The sequence below is a fragment of the Pan paniscus genome, chromosome 5 (assembly GCF_029289425.2).
Source record: "Pan paniscus chromosome 5, NHGRI_mPanPan1-v2.0_pri, whole genome shotgun sequence".
Classification (NCBI taxonomy): domain Eukaryota; kingdom Metazoa; phylum Chordata; class Mammalia; order Primates; family Hominidae; genus Pan; species Pan paniscus.
The window spans coordinates 174569737-174584143 of NC_073254.2; the positions used below are offsets into that span (position 1 = coordinate 174569737).

At 45.0% G+C, this 14407-nt stretch overlaps 1 pseudogene; it reads left to right on the plus strand.

Annotated features, from left to right (window-relative positions):
- The first annotated feature begins 1924 nt into the window (after positions 1–1924).
- Positions 1925–5748, plus strand: LOC100978614 (mitochondrial transcription rescue factor 1-like; annotated as a pseudogene).
- The last annotated feature ends 8659 nt before the right edge of the window (positions 5749–14407 follow it).

Genomic DNA, 14407 nt, shown 5'->3' on the forward strand with positions numbered 1-14407 from the left:
ACCACGCCTGTCTAATTTTTTGTATTTTTAGTAGAGACGAGGTTTCACTGTGTTAGCCAGGATTGTCTCGATCTCCCGACCTCATGATCCGCCTGCCTCAGCCTCCCGAAGTGCTGGGATTACAGGCGTGAGCCACCACGCCCGGCCTATTCATCTATTTTGAGACGGGACCTTGCTCTGTCACCCAGGTTGGAGTATAGTGACCCGATCATGGCTCACTGAAGCCTCGACTTCCTGGGTTCAATCGATCCTCCCACCTAAGCCTCCGGAGTAACTTGGAATACAGGCACATGCTACCATACCCAGCTAATTATTTTATTTTATTTTTTTGTAGAGATGGGGTCTTACTATATCACCCAAGCTAGTCCTGAATTCCTGGGCTCAAGCGATCCTCCCGCCTTGGCCTCCCAAACTGGCGGGATTATAGATAGGAACCACTGTGCCCAGCTGCCATATAAATTATATATCGAAACACTGCATGCCAGCCTATTCCTCACTCCCTCTAATTGGATATGACCTAACCCCATGGCCCTCTGTAAAGGAAACCTACATATGGATTGGAAGTAAATTGGCATCGGAACCCTTCTGTCCCTTTCACACAGCACAGTCAATTCAGAGTCCCCAGCCTGGACCAGGCTCACGTCGGTCTTTGCAGTGGATGGGGAAGGACAGTGTCACTAGAGAAGCCTCCTACCCAGGGCGGCCTGGGAACAGCTCCCTTGAGTGCTGTTTTCCTGTCAAGTCTTATCATTGTAATAGGACTTCTGTTGTTTTTGGACTCTGTACAGAGAGATTTTCAGTTTTCAATGAAACAGTTGGCTTAAAAAAATGCTTCAAGGGGGAAAAAAACATAACTGAATCACAGCAAGGCCCTCAGAAGTCATAGCCCTTGATCTTCCTTAGCCTCCTCGGCGGCAGCTTTCTAAATATTATCACTCTCCTGCCCCCAAAGCCACTCCTGCCCCAGGCCCCTGCCCTCGGATCATTTCCTCTCCTAGTTCACCAAGAGAACATCATCCAGAGAAAGGGGCTCCCTCAAGCTTCCTCTGTCCCCATTGCAAAGCTCTTTTTCTCTCCCTACCTGCTATGGTGCCGGGCATTATGCCAGGCCCTGGGCACTTATGAGCTGTGTGAATCCCAACAACAAGCCTCTGTTTTACAGAAAAGGCTCAGAGAGGTCCCGGAATTTGTCAAAGTCATAGACTGTTTCTCTGTTTACATGTTCCATTCCTTCTTGTCTGGGCCTAAAAAAAAGCATCCCAATCAAGTCTTTTTCTTTTTTTTTTTTTCAGGAGGGGGACAGGATCTTGCTCTACTGCCCAGGCTAGAGTGCAGTGGCATGATGACAGCTCACTGCAACCTTGAACTCCTGGGCTCAAGCAATCCTCCTGCCTCAGCCTCCTGTAGCTGGGACTACAGGAGAACACCACTGCGCCAAGCTAATATTTTTAAAATGTTTTGCAGAGACAGGGTCTTGCTTTTTGCCCAGGCTTTGATCAAGTCTTAACCTCCCTACACACACACACACACACACACACACACACACACACACACACACACACACAACAATGCTGAATCCATTTTCCCACCCCTTCTGGGGACTTCTTTATCAATCATTCAATCCTCTTGCAACTTCCCTTTTATTCTGAGCCAGGCTTCCCTTTAATGCCACATCCAAACCCATCAAGTCCTGATGGAATTCCACTCAAAAACTGTCCTCAGCTCTACCACTTCCCAGCATCTTCACTGCCAAAACCCTAGGGCTAGTCCAAGCGCCAGCAGCTCCTGCCCCGCCCACTGCGGGCCTCCTGACTCTTCTCGCTGAGTCTCCTCTCATCTCCAATAGATGGTTCTCCAACAGTAAGCATTGTGGACTTCAGAGGAAAAAAGGAGTCTGTTCGGAGGCCCTGACATACAGGTTATAAGTGCCATGGCTATGACTAGTGTCAAATTGCATGCTGGTGTTTTAAGAAAGCCAGATACCTGGATTGGACTCTGGGGTGTTCTCTGAGGAACATCTTCATCACACAAACTCTGTACTTCCTGGAATCAGTACTTGTATTTTTCTAGTACCAAGTTACATGCACCAAATTATAAAACACTTTTCCATAACATTTTCTCACTGAGACTCCCGGGGCTTTTAATATCTCTGGAATATTTTTTTCCATTTTCCATAAGACTCAAAAGTAATATAAGCTCTACAAAATCTACTAAAAAGTATCGGCAAAAAATAGGAGATGAGGAGGACTCTGATGTAGAAAGTGATCAGAACGAGATGAGGGAGCAGGAAGAGGAGCTTGAGGATGGCCTTACTATAGCAAAGACTATCAAGACCTGGAAACAGTAGTGCGGTCTTTTCAGGATGACGTTGTCCTGAAGACAAGCCTGGATATTGGAAGAAACAAAGTGGAAGATGCATTCTGCAAAGGTGAATTCAGGCTGAATGGGGAAAAATTACGGAAGAAAAGCAGAATGGTCAAAGTGGGAGATACATTGGATCTTCTCATTGGAGAGGATAAGGAAGCAGGAACAGAGACAGTGATGCAGATTCTCCCAAAAAAAAGTGTTTGAAGAGAAGACTGAAAGTGACAAATACACAGTGGTATTACAGCAGTGGGAAAACTTAAAAATGCCTAAGAAGAGAATGTCTAAATAAACGGATTTCTTCACCGGGCATGGTGGCTCACTTCTGTAATCCCAGCACTTCGGGAGGCTAAGGCGGGTGGATCATCTGAGGTCAGGAGTTCAAGATCAGCCTGGCCAACATGGTGAAACCCCATCTCTACTAAAAATACAAAAATTAGTTGGGCATGGTGGCATGTGCCTGTAATCCCAGCCACTTGGGAGGCTGAGGCGGGAGAATTGCTTGAACTGGGGAGGCAGAGGTTGTAGTGAGCTGAGATCACGCCACTGCACTCCAGCCTGGGTGAGAGAATGAGACTCCATCTTAAAAAAAAGAAAAAAGAAAAAAAAAGAAAGAAAGAAACTTATTTTGCCTTCCACAGCTCTGTCACTTTTTCCCAGTTGGCCATTTTACTAACATTCTTTTTTCTCAGTCTTTATCATTAGCCCTTTTCTCTACCAAAAATATATGTTCTTACTGTTCATTGGAGGGGATCTCATCCATCCCAACAGCTTCATTTATCACTCAAATGTTGAAAACTCTCCAATCTATATCTCCTGTCCCAATCTCTTTAGCTCCAAGTAGATACCCACAATTTGCAAGACATAGCTTGATACTGGTAATGCGTAATTACATCAAGTTAAACTTGTCCAAAATGTAGCTCATAATCAGGTTCCCAGACTCAACTCCATTCCAGTCTTGTGTGTTACAGCATCATTCAATCAATTGCCCAAATGTGGAATCTCAGAACATTGCCTTCCATTCTCCGCTGACTTTGCAAAACCTGAGAAGCAGAAGTAAAGAGGAGAAATGGGAAAAGAGAACTGTCAGTTTTGCATGCCACCTTAAACCATTGCTTTGCTTTGAGCTTTGCAAATATAACAGGTTTGCAAAGTGTGTCACACACTCAAATTGAGATGTGCAGAAAATGGTAACTTCTTTATTTTAGTCCTTTCCCTAAGTCTTCAACAGTCGAAGGAAAAATTAATTAAGTTAATGCTCAAGTCTGTTAAATGCATAATACAGTCCAATGATTTAAATAGACTGTTTAGGGAATGCCAAGTCTCTCTTGGAAAAAAATGCTCAATCTCTGAGAAGCCTCCTCTCTTCTGATTCTTTCTTTCTTTTTTATTTTTATTTTTTTTTTATTTTTTGAGACGGAGTCTCCCTCTGTCTCCCAGGCTGGAGTGCAGTGGCGCGATCTCAACTCATTGCAACCTCCACGTCCCAGGGTCAAGCAATTCTCCCTACCTCAGCCTCCCGAGTAGCTGAGATTACAGGCACCTACCACCATGCCTGGCTAATCTTTAGAATTTTTAGTAGAGACAGGGTTTCGCCATGTTGGCCAGGCTGGTCCCGAACCCGTGACCTCAGGTGATCCACCTGCCTCGGGCTACCAAAGTGTTGGGATTACAGGCGTGAACCACTGTGTCCGGGCCTGATTCTTTCTTGAGAGGCTGTCCAGGTGCACAGGAGGAAGGGTGTGTAATAGAGGTACCTGTGAGGTTTCAGGGAGACACAGGTTCTCAGACCCCAGAGCATGATTCTGGAGTTGCTTGTCATGTGAGCTGTTGGTGCAGCCTGTGAGCTGGGCCTCCCAGCTTGCTCAGGACTCCACCTCACTTTGGCCCTGCTGGCTGTTTTCCCCTGAGCTTGGTGTCCAGCCTCCGAGTAGCCTCTGCCCCAGGCTCACCTCCCCCTGCCTCAGGAGGCCCCGCAATGGACCTGGCTTGTGTTCCACATAGGAATTGAAGTTGAGCCTTAAAAAATATTCACACTGCCATATATTTCTGAGGCTGTGCCCTAGAAAACGTATGGGAATAGCTCCCCTCCTTCCTCTTGGTGTAACCCACTAATTTAATTAACATCCCTGTCCCCCGCCCCCACCCCACTCCACCACCAGAGACTTAAGGACTGGCAGCTTCCCTCTCCTCCCTCTTCTTTCGTTTTGCACAAACACTCTTTCTCCCTTCTCCTCCCAAGAATCCTCAGGACCAGAAAACCAGTAGGTTTTCTTTTTTTTTTAATTTCTTTTTATTTTTTTAGAGACGGTGTCTTACTCTGTCTCCCAAGCTGGACAACAGAGGTGCAATCATAGCTCACTGCAGCCTCGAACTCCTGGCCTCAAGTGATCCTTCTACCTCAGCCACCCAAGTACAGTGGGCTCTTTTTTTTTTTTTTTTTTTTTTGAGCCTGAGTCTCGCTCTGTCGCCCAGGCTGGAGTACAGTGGCCCGATCTTGGCTGACTGCAACCTCTGCCTCCCGGATTCAAGCGATTCTTCTGCCTCAGCCTCCCTAGTAGCTGGGACTATAGGCACCCACCACCACGCCCAGCTAACTTCTGTATTTTCAGTAGAGACGGGGTTTCACCATGTTGGCCAGGCTGGTCTTGAACTCCTGACCTCGTGAGCTGCCTGCCTCAGCCTCCCAAAGTGCTGGGATTACAGGCGTGAGCCACCACGCCCGGCCCAGTGGGCTCTTTTACTTTCCCCACATCCTGTTCCCTTTTCTGACTCCATCTATAACTGGGGGCAGGAGTGTCTCCTCTACACTGTGGGAAAATTCTAGAAGCTCACCACTCCAAGCTAAGTTATTGGCAGGCTAAAAAAAAAAAAAAGAATTAAAGGAATTCGGAAAATATTTTCTCAAGATAGCCTGTTGAGCCTGATATAAATTAAAGCTGATGAAGTGAACTGAATCTATCAGCCTAAGGAATTTTAATTGATCTTAAAGGCACACGATAGCCACTGACTTTTCCTTTCAAAGATCATTTTGGCTGCAGTGTACAGAGTGGATTAGACACTAGTGCCTCCCAGATTTTGCACCCACAACATGCATGGAAAATGGTAATATTACATGGCACAATGGGGGAACAGGAAGAGGTGGCCCCAGACCCCACCCAGCTGCCATGAGGGTTGAGGGAATGAACACACCTGGAATCCATTCATGGTTACCCGTGGATAAAGTAGGAAGTACAGTTCTGGAAGGCAGGAAGCTAGTTAAAAGGCAATGTTAGTAATTCATGCAAGGGATAATAATTGTCTAAACATTAGTTCTTCGTAGCAGTAGATATGGGGAGAAATGAATGGATTTGAAGGATACCAATTAGATAGAACAAGCACGTTGTGTTTGATTAAATGGCTGGATAAAAGGTGGCGCTAACTCACAGACATGGAAGGAGTTTCCAAGGCAGAAAGGAAGAGAGTGCTGTTCTTGTGAGGTCCGAAGCGAGGAAGATATTACGCAGGGGCAAAGGAGTTGCTAATAACATTACCTGGAATTTTTTTCTAAGTTAGAAAATACCCTAGAGAGCATGTTAGCCAACCTACCCATTTTATGGATAATAATAATTCTTACTGTTTACTGAGTACTTCCTATTTGTGAAGTGTTATGGGCTAAATATGCCCCTTCAAAATTGGTCTATTGGGCCGGGCGCAGCGGCTCACACCTGTAATCCCGGCACTTTGGGAGGCCAAGGCGAGTGGATCTTCTGAGGTCAGGAGTTTGAGACCAGCCTGGCCAGCATGGTGAAACCCTGTCTCTACTAAAAATACAATAATTAGCCGGGCTTGGTGGTGGGTGCCTATAATCCCAGCTACTCTCAAGGCTGAGGCAGGAGAATCGCTTAAACCGGGGAGGTGGAGGCTGCAGTGAGCTGAGATGGCACCACTGCACTTCAGCCTGGGCAACAGAGCGAGACTCCATCTAAAAGAAAAAAACAGTGTATTGACACCCTTATCCCGAATGTGATGGTATTTGGAGGTGGGGCCTTTGGGAGGTAATTAAGTTTAGATTTCGTTATCAAAGTGGAGCTCCTTGATGGGATTAGTGCCCTTCTACAAAGAGGAAGACAGTGATCACCTTTTCATGAGCACACACACAGAAGAGTCCGTGTAAGGACACCGCAAGGAGGGTGGCTGTCTACCGGCCAGGAAGCCGGCCCTCACTAGAAACCGAATTTGCTAGCAGCTTGATCTTAGACTTATGAGCCTCTAGAATTGTGAGAAATAAGTATCTGTTGTTCAAGCCGCCCAGTCTATGATATTTTGTTATAGCAGCACAAGTGGACTAAAACGTTAGGCAGTGATCCAGTTGCACTACAAATATCATCTCATTAATTCAGAGCTAACTCTATGAGGTCGCTGGCATTATTTAAGAGTGAAGAAATGGAAGCCCTAAGAGGTAAGTAACTTGCCTGGGCAATTCAGAAATTCCATCACAGAGCCAAGATTCAGATCCTCATCTCTCCATTCCCAGGAGCAGTTGTTTTCCCATTATCTTAACGTCTCTGGAAAGAGAGTACTGTGCAATTTATTTTTTAAAGGTGCAAATCCGTATGTTTTGAAACTTCCCAAATGGTTCCATTTCATGCCCAATGCCATAGAGCCAGTTAACAGTGAGTCAGGATTAGCCCTGGGGTTCTGCCTCCCCTTCGAGTTTCTTCCCTGCGCCCCGACCTTACTTTACTGAGCAAAGTGCACATGGGAAACAGCAGTACTGCATTTTTTGTGATCCACGGAGGGTCAATGTTTTAACTTCACAGCCACAGGTCCACCTGCAGAGCCCTCCTCACTCCCATGCTATCTCTGCAGAGGCTTTGGGGAGCTAGGCTTCAGCCCCACCCTTTGTCCCACAAGCACCACATTCAGTGGTCTCTACAGTGTCATCCGGAGCTAAAGGATGGGGGAAATGTGGACAATCTCAGATCTTCACTGCACTGGTTCAGATAAAGGCTATTTTTTTTTAGTCCAATTCTGTGAGGCACAGTTTTCAGATTTTGAAGATGATTTGTATTTAATTCAATTTAACCCTGACTTCTTGTCTTTCTCATGGTGAAAGACACAGGATGACTTTTCCCATTATTAAAGATGCAGCGTACAGGATATACATGGCCAAATGCCCAGGCAAAGTCAAGATGATGTCATTCCTGTGTTCAACTTAACCATGCCCTAGCCTAAGGGGAGTGACTCCTTTTACTCATAAAACATCACAGCTTGGTGCCCGGGTTAAGCTATGCTACGTGATATGATTTCATATTTGAGCCATGGCATCTCTAATGCATTAGGCTTTTGCTAGCTTAAGCTTCTTAATGGTGTGTGTTGTTGGTATAAACAAATGCCAACCTCACCACGGCAGTGTCAAATTCCTCAGATGCCTCAGCACAATTAAGAAAACAAAGTTGCTGTAAAGTAATTACACAGTATGGATTAATGTGTAATCCTGAAGAGCAATAACACCCATAGCAAGCATGAGCTCTGTTTTATTACTAAGCGAGAGAGAAGGCTGGTGGGTGGGGTGGGGGTGGGGGGGAATTCCAAAGCACAAGCATTCATTCACCTTTCTGCACAGGCCTAGCTGACACAGGACTGTTTTGGTAACTGAGGGTTATCTAACATTCCTGAATTCTTCAGGCACAGCTGGGGCACCCTGGGAAACCCATCCCACCCCTAGGCCTGGCACTACCCAAAAAGTGTTCTCCTGGAACCTGAGAGGGGAGATGGGTGTCCTTATAAAATTTCTTCTAGGGTTTAAACTGGCAGTTCCTATAATTATCATTATTTTCTGGGAAAGAGACAAGATTTTGTTACTTGTCTTTCTTTCATACGAGCAGAAACTGCTCTATAAGTAGTTTGTTTTGTTTTGTTTTTATTGAGAGAGGGGTTTCACCATATTGCCCAGTCTGGCCTCAAACTCCTGAGCTCAAGCAGTCCACCCAATACCCACCTTGGTATTCCAAACGTGCTGGGATTACAGGCGTGCACAACTGTGCCCAGCCTATATAAATATTCTGACCACGTATATAGTCAGCAAATCAGAGTTTTAAAATTTATAATTAATCTTCAGATTTAAATGTTTTCTACTTTTTACTGCTATGTAAGGATTCTATGAAGGACATCAAATAAAAAACATTCTCCACGTTTAAAAGTGGGTTTACAAAGGCATATAAATCATTCTATTATAAAGATACATGCACACGTATGTTTATTGCACCACTATTCACAATAGCAAAGACATGGAATCAACCTAAATGACCATCAATCATAGACTGGAAAAGAAAATGTGGTCCATATACACCATGGAATACTATGCAGACATAAGAAGGAATGATATCCTGTACTTTGCAGGGGTATGGATGAAGCTGGAAGCCATCATCCTCAGCAAACTAACACAGGAACAGAAAACCAAACACTGCGCGTTCTCTCTCATAAGTGGGAGCTGAGCAATGAGAACACGTGGACACAGGGAGGGGAACAACACACACCCAGATCTGTGGGGGAGTGGGGGGAGGGAGAGAATCAGAATAAATAGCTAATGCATGTGGAGCTTAATACCTAGTGATGGGTTGATAGGTGCAGCAAACCACCATGGCACATGTTTACCTATGTGACAAGCCTGCACATTCTGTGCATGTATCCAGAACTTAAAATTAAAATAATAAAATTAAAAATTAAAAAAAAGGTGGGTTTAATGTGAGGGAGAAAAACAATTATCAACGTGTAAGATCAATGATCAGCCGTCCAAAGTAAATGCCTGAAAATGTGCATCTTTATGCCCCATTAGAACTTCAGGCCAGGCGCGGTCACTCACGCCTGTAATCCCAGCACTTTGGGAGGCTGAGGCGGGCGGATCACGAGGTCAGGAGATCAAGACCACCCTGGCTAACATGGTGAAACCCCATCTCTACTAAAAATACAAAAAATCAGCCGGGCGCGGTGGCGGGTGCCTGTAGTCCCAGCTACTCAGGAGGCTGAGGCAGGAGAATGGCGTGAACCCAGGAGGCAGAGCTTGCAATGAACCGAGGTCGCGCCACTGCACTCCAGCCCGGGTGAAAGAGCGAGACTCTGTCTCAAAAAAAAAAAAAAAAAAAAAAAAAAGAACTTTTAGGACCCCTGGAAGAAAATGTCCATAGGCCAGCATGCTGAATTTGTGGCTGAGATGGGTTTACTATTTCTCTAGTCATTGCAGTTTTCTTCAATGATAAATATTATTAATGAAAACAGGCATTTTAGAAGCTTAAAGGTGAATAAGAAAAGCAAGCTGCAGAAGTCTTCATACAATAAGAAACCTTTTTTGTTAAAGTTTCTAACAGGCAGGTTAGGTACAGTAGCTCACATATGTAATATCAGCACTCTGGGAAGCCAGGGCAGGAAGATCACTTGAGGCCAGGAGTTCAAGACCAGCCTGGACAGTATAGTAGGACCTCCATCTCTACAAAAAAAAAAATTTAAAAATTAGCCAGGCATGGTGGCATGTGCCTGTAGTCCCAGCTACTCAAGATGCTGAGGCAGGAGGATCCCTTGGGCCCAGGAGTTAGAGGCTGCAATGAGCTATGATGGCACCACTGCACTCCAGCCTGGGTGACAGTAACATTGTCTCTCAAAAAAAAAAAAATAAAGAAAGAAAGAAAGAAAGAAAAGGGATCTGCCATTTGCAATAATCTGGTTGAACCTAGAGTAGAAAGATGGTTACCAGGTGTTAGGAAGGAGTAAGCAATGGGGAAATGTAGGTCAAAGAGTCAAATGGTAGGCCGAGTGCAGGGACTCATGCCTGTAATCTCAGCACTTTGGGAAGCCAAGGTGGGTGGATCACCTGAGGTCAGGAGTTCAAGACCAGCCTGGGCAACATGGTGAAACCCCAACTCTACTAAAAATACAAAAATTAGCCAGGCGTGGTGGTGCACACCTGTAATCCCAGCTACTCAGGAGTCTGAGGCAGGAGAATCACTTGAACCCGGGAGGTGAAGGTTGCAGTGAGCCAAGATCATGCCACTGCACTCCAGCCTGGGCAACAGATCGAGACTCTGTCTAAAAAAAAAAAAAGTACAAAGGGTCAAAGGGTGAATAAATCAGGAAAGCTAATGTACAACATGAGTACTATAGCTAATATACTGGAAACTTGCTAAGAGAATAGATTTTAGGCACTCTTATCACAAGAAAGAGAGAGAGAAAGGAAGGAGGAAGGAAAGGGAGGAAAGAAAGGCAGGTAGCTATGCAAGGTGAGGGATTTACTTGGCTGTAGTAATAACTTCACTATATTCATGAATATCAAAACATCAAGGCCGGGCGCAGTAGTTCACACCTGTAATCCCAGCACTCTGGGAGGCTGAGGCGGGCGGATCACCTGAGGTCAGGAGTTCGAGACCAGCCTGGTCAACATGATAAAACCCCGTCTTTACTAAAAATACAAAAATTAGCTGGGTGTGGTGATGCATGCGCCTGTAATCTCAGCTACTTGGGAGGCTGAGGCAGAAGAATTGCTTGAACCAAGAGGCAGAGGTTGCAGTGAGCCGAGATTGTGCCACTGCATTCCAGGCTAGGCGACAGAGCAAGACTCCATCTCAAAAACAACAACAAAATCATGTTGTACACATTACATATGTAAAATACAATACAATAAAAAGAGTTTTACCAAAAAAAAGAAAGAGAGAGAAAGGAGGTCTGGGTGTTGGGAGGGTGCTTACCAGCGCACAGGCCCATGGCGCCACTGGAGGAGCGTGTCCCAAGACTGACCGTGGTTCATAAGCTTTTCCTTGTCACTCTCTTGCTTCTCTCAGGACAGAACCCTGACTACACCTGGTGTGGCCAGTCGGGCTATCCTAAAAAGCTCCGTCATCCAGCATTCTCCAGTGGGCACCTGGGGAGGCTAAGAGTGTCTTTGAATTCACCCAAGTTCTGTCTGTTTTCCTAGCCTTGGGGTCTAGCTGCTACTGGGTAAGCAAATGCTGAGGAAGAAAAGGCATAAAGAAAAGGCATTTTGAAATATCAGGACATGAATAAAGCCAAAAGTCATGCTCAGTTCAATATTCACCACAGCCAAACTGCCGCCGAGTACTAGGGAAGCATTTAAGAAGAGCAGTTTTGTCCTTTTGTGATCTCCTTAAATGGTAGCTTTACTGCATTGACATTTGTATTTATTTTTTCCTTCATGACCTAACTCCCACTCACTGCCCTCCCCGGGCTTATCTCTTGCCACCAACTCCAGACACACTGAACTGCTGGAATTTTCCAAAGACGCCCTCTCCTCTCCCTGTGCTGACCCCATGGGCAACACCTACTTACTCAGTAAGACTCAGCTCCAAAGAAACATCCCTAGAAAGCTTTTCCTAACCATTAACCACCAAGCCACGTTAGACACCCCTGCTATGTCCTCCTTCGGTGCGCTGTGCCCAACATCTCAGCCACATGAAATTGCCTGCTTTTCTGCCTTCACCAGGAGGCTTTTTGATAAGAAGCCCTTTAAAGGCAGAGACTGACCCTCATTCATTCACCAGCACAGTGTCTGCAATGCGCTAAGTGGTCAAGAGCAACTGCTTTCATGAATGATTAAATGAACTTCTTTCCTCTGAGCAGTGGTTTGCAGATGAGGAGTACAGCATGCACGTGTGTGTGCGTGTGTGGGTTTGGGTTTGGCTAGAACAGTGACAAGCACCTGCAGTCTGTGGATTACAGACCACCCATCGCACTCATGTCGAAAACAGTCTCAAAACGTTTTGGCCAAAAGAAAGATGTATTGGTTCCCATCACACCAGAGAAGAAAGTGCTGAAGGGTGAGTCTGGTCTCACAAATGATGAAAACAAGAGATTCCAACACAATGTATTTTCTCTCTCTCTCTCTCTCTCTTCCTCCCTCTCCATCTCTCTTTCCATCTCTTATTTCTGCTCTGGATGAGACAGATGGGCTTTCCCGAAATGTGGAGAGAAACAGCCAACAGAAACACCGAGCTCATGCCTTCCTGACTTCACATAAAAAGTCATCTTGTCTTGATCCTAATTTTGTCCTTTAGAAGGCTTGGGTCCTTCTGGCTTGGGTCACATGCCCCCTCACCCCCCGGCCCCCACTGCATTCATTGTGCTGAGCACTTAGTAGGCCACTCAGTAGGAAAATTCATATCCTTTAATTCAGCAAAAGTCATATCGTTTGTCTTGGGTTTTTGGGGGTTTTGTTTTGTTTTTGTTTTTGTTTTGAGAGGGAGTCTCCCTCTGTTGCCCATGCTGGATTGCAATGGCATGATCTCGGCTCACTGCAACCTCCACCTCCTGGGTTCCACCCATCCTCCGGCCTCAGCCCCCAAGTAGCTGGGACTACAGATGTGCGCCACCGCACCTGGCTAATTTTTGTATTTTTAGTAGCGATTGGGTTTCTCCATGTTGGCCAAGCTGGTTTCAAACTCCTGACTTCAGCCTCCCAAAGTGCTGGGATTACATATGTGAGTCACCCTGCCCAGCCTGTCTTGGTTTTTTGATCGTTAAATAATCTCCCTCTCCTCTTGCTTTCTCTGTTCTCTCACTCTGATATAATTACTGATGGATCTTCTAATTTGCTTATCTTGTTTGCTGCTACTCCTGTCTCAGTGTCCTCTTCTGCTTTGGGGAAGATTTTTTTCAACGTCACCCTTCATATTTAGTTTTACGGTTGTGCCATCTTTGTTTCAATATCCAGGAGGCTCTTTCTTGTTCTCTGAATATTAACTTTTTTATCACCCTCATTCTTACATGCATCTTGACTCTCACCTTTTCTGAGGATATTAACTAATAGCAAGTAGTTTGTTTTCGACATTTTCTTCTGTTTCCTTCAAGTTACTCTTATTTGGGCTCTGCGTTTCATTTTAGAGGCTTGGCCTCTGATGCTTAGTGATCCCTGGCTATTCATATTTAGACATAAAACACTAAATGTTTCTTGTAAGTTCTCAGTGCTGGTGGGCTTCAAAATAGGGTGACCGTGAGCGTTAATTTTATGTGTCAACATGACTGGATTACAGGATACACAGACATTTGATCAAACATTGTTCTTAGTGTTTTTGGATGAGTTTAATGTTTAAATCAATAAACTGAGTAAAGCAAATTGCCCCCTCTGGAATGTGATGGGCCTTATCCAATCTCAGGCCTAAATAGAAAAAAAGAACGACTCTCCTGCAAGTAAGAGAGAACACCTCCTGCCTGAGAAGGGGTTCAGAACAGGGACATTGTTTTAATTTTTTCCTGCCTTCAGACTCAAACTGAAATATTGGCTCTTCCTCGGTCCCCAGCCTGCCAGTTTTGGACTGGAACTATACCATTGGCTCTCCTGGTTCTGAAGCCTTCAGACTCAGACTGGAGTTAAATTGTCGGCTCTGCTGGATCTCCAGCTTGCTAAATGCAGATCTTAGGACTTGTCAGCCTCCATAACTTCATGAGCCAATTCCTTATAGCAAATATCTTTTTATAGATACATCCTTTTTTTTTTTTTTTTTTTTGGTTTTGTTTCTCTGGAGAACCGAGGGTAATACAGATTTTGGTGCCAAGCGTGCTTCTAGAGGAACAATGTTTTAAGGTCGAGTTTTCTAAATGATTTCTGGGATATTTGCAATTTTCTGTAATTAGATGTAAAGATGCTCATGACTCTATTTCCAGCAGTAAAGAGTGCACTGATAGCCCACAGTATGCTCTGGCAATAGAGATATACAAAATATCACCATTGGCTACTTCTAATCAACCACTTACAAGAAGCAAGGCTGTATGTGACTGTATATGTGATACTTTAGAACATTTTTGTCAAAATAATGAATATTGTGAGATTGGCCGATGGCTCTTAATGTGGCTAGACAAACTGGTGGGGGTGGGGTAGAATGAGTCCAGGGATTCAAGTTCGCAGCTCATACACCACATAAATGACCTAAGAGCTTCTCTGTATGCTGTGAAAGAGACCCTTATCTCCTATAGCAGAACTGAGATGGCTGAAAATCAAACCCAGAATCTCAACCTGCAACTCACTGGATTATGACACAAATTGAACTCCCAGCATCAC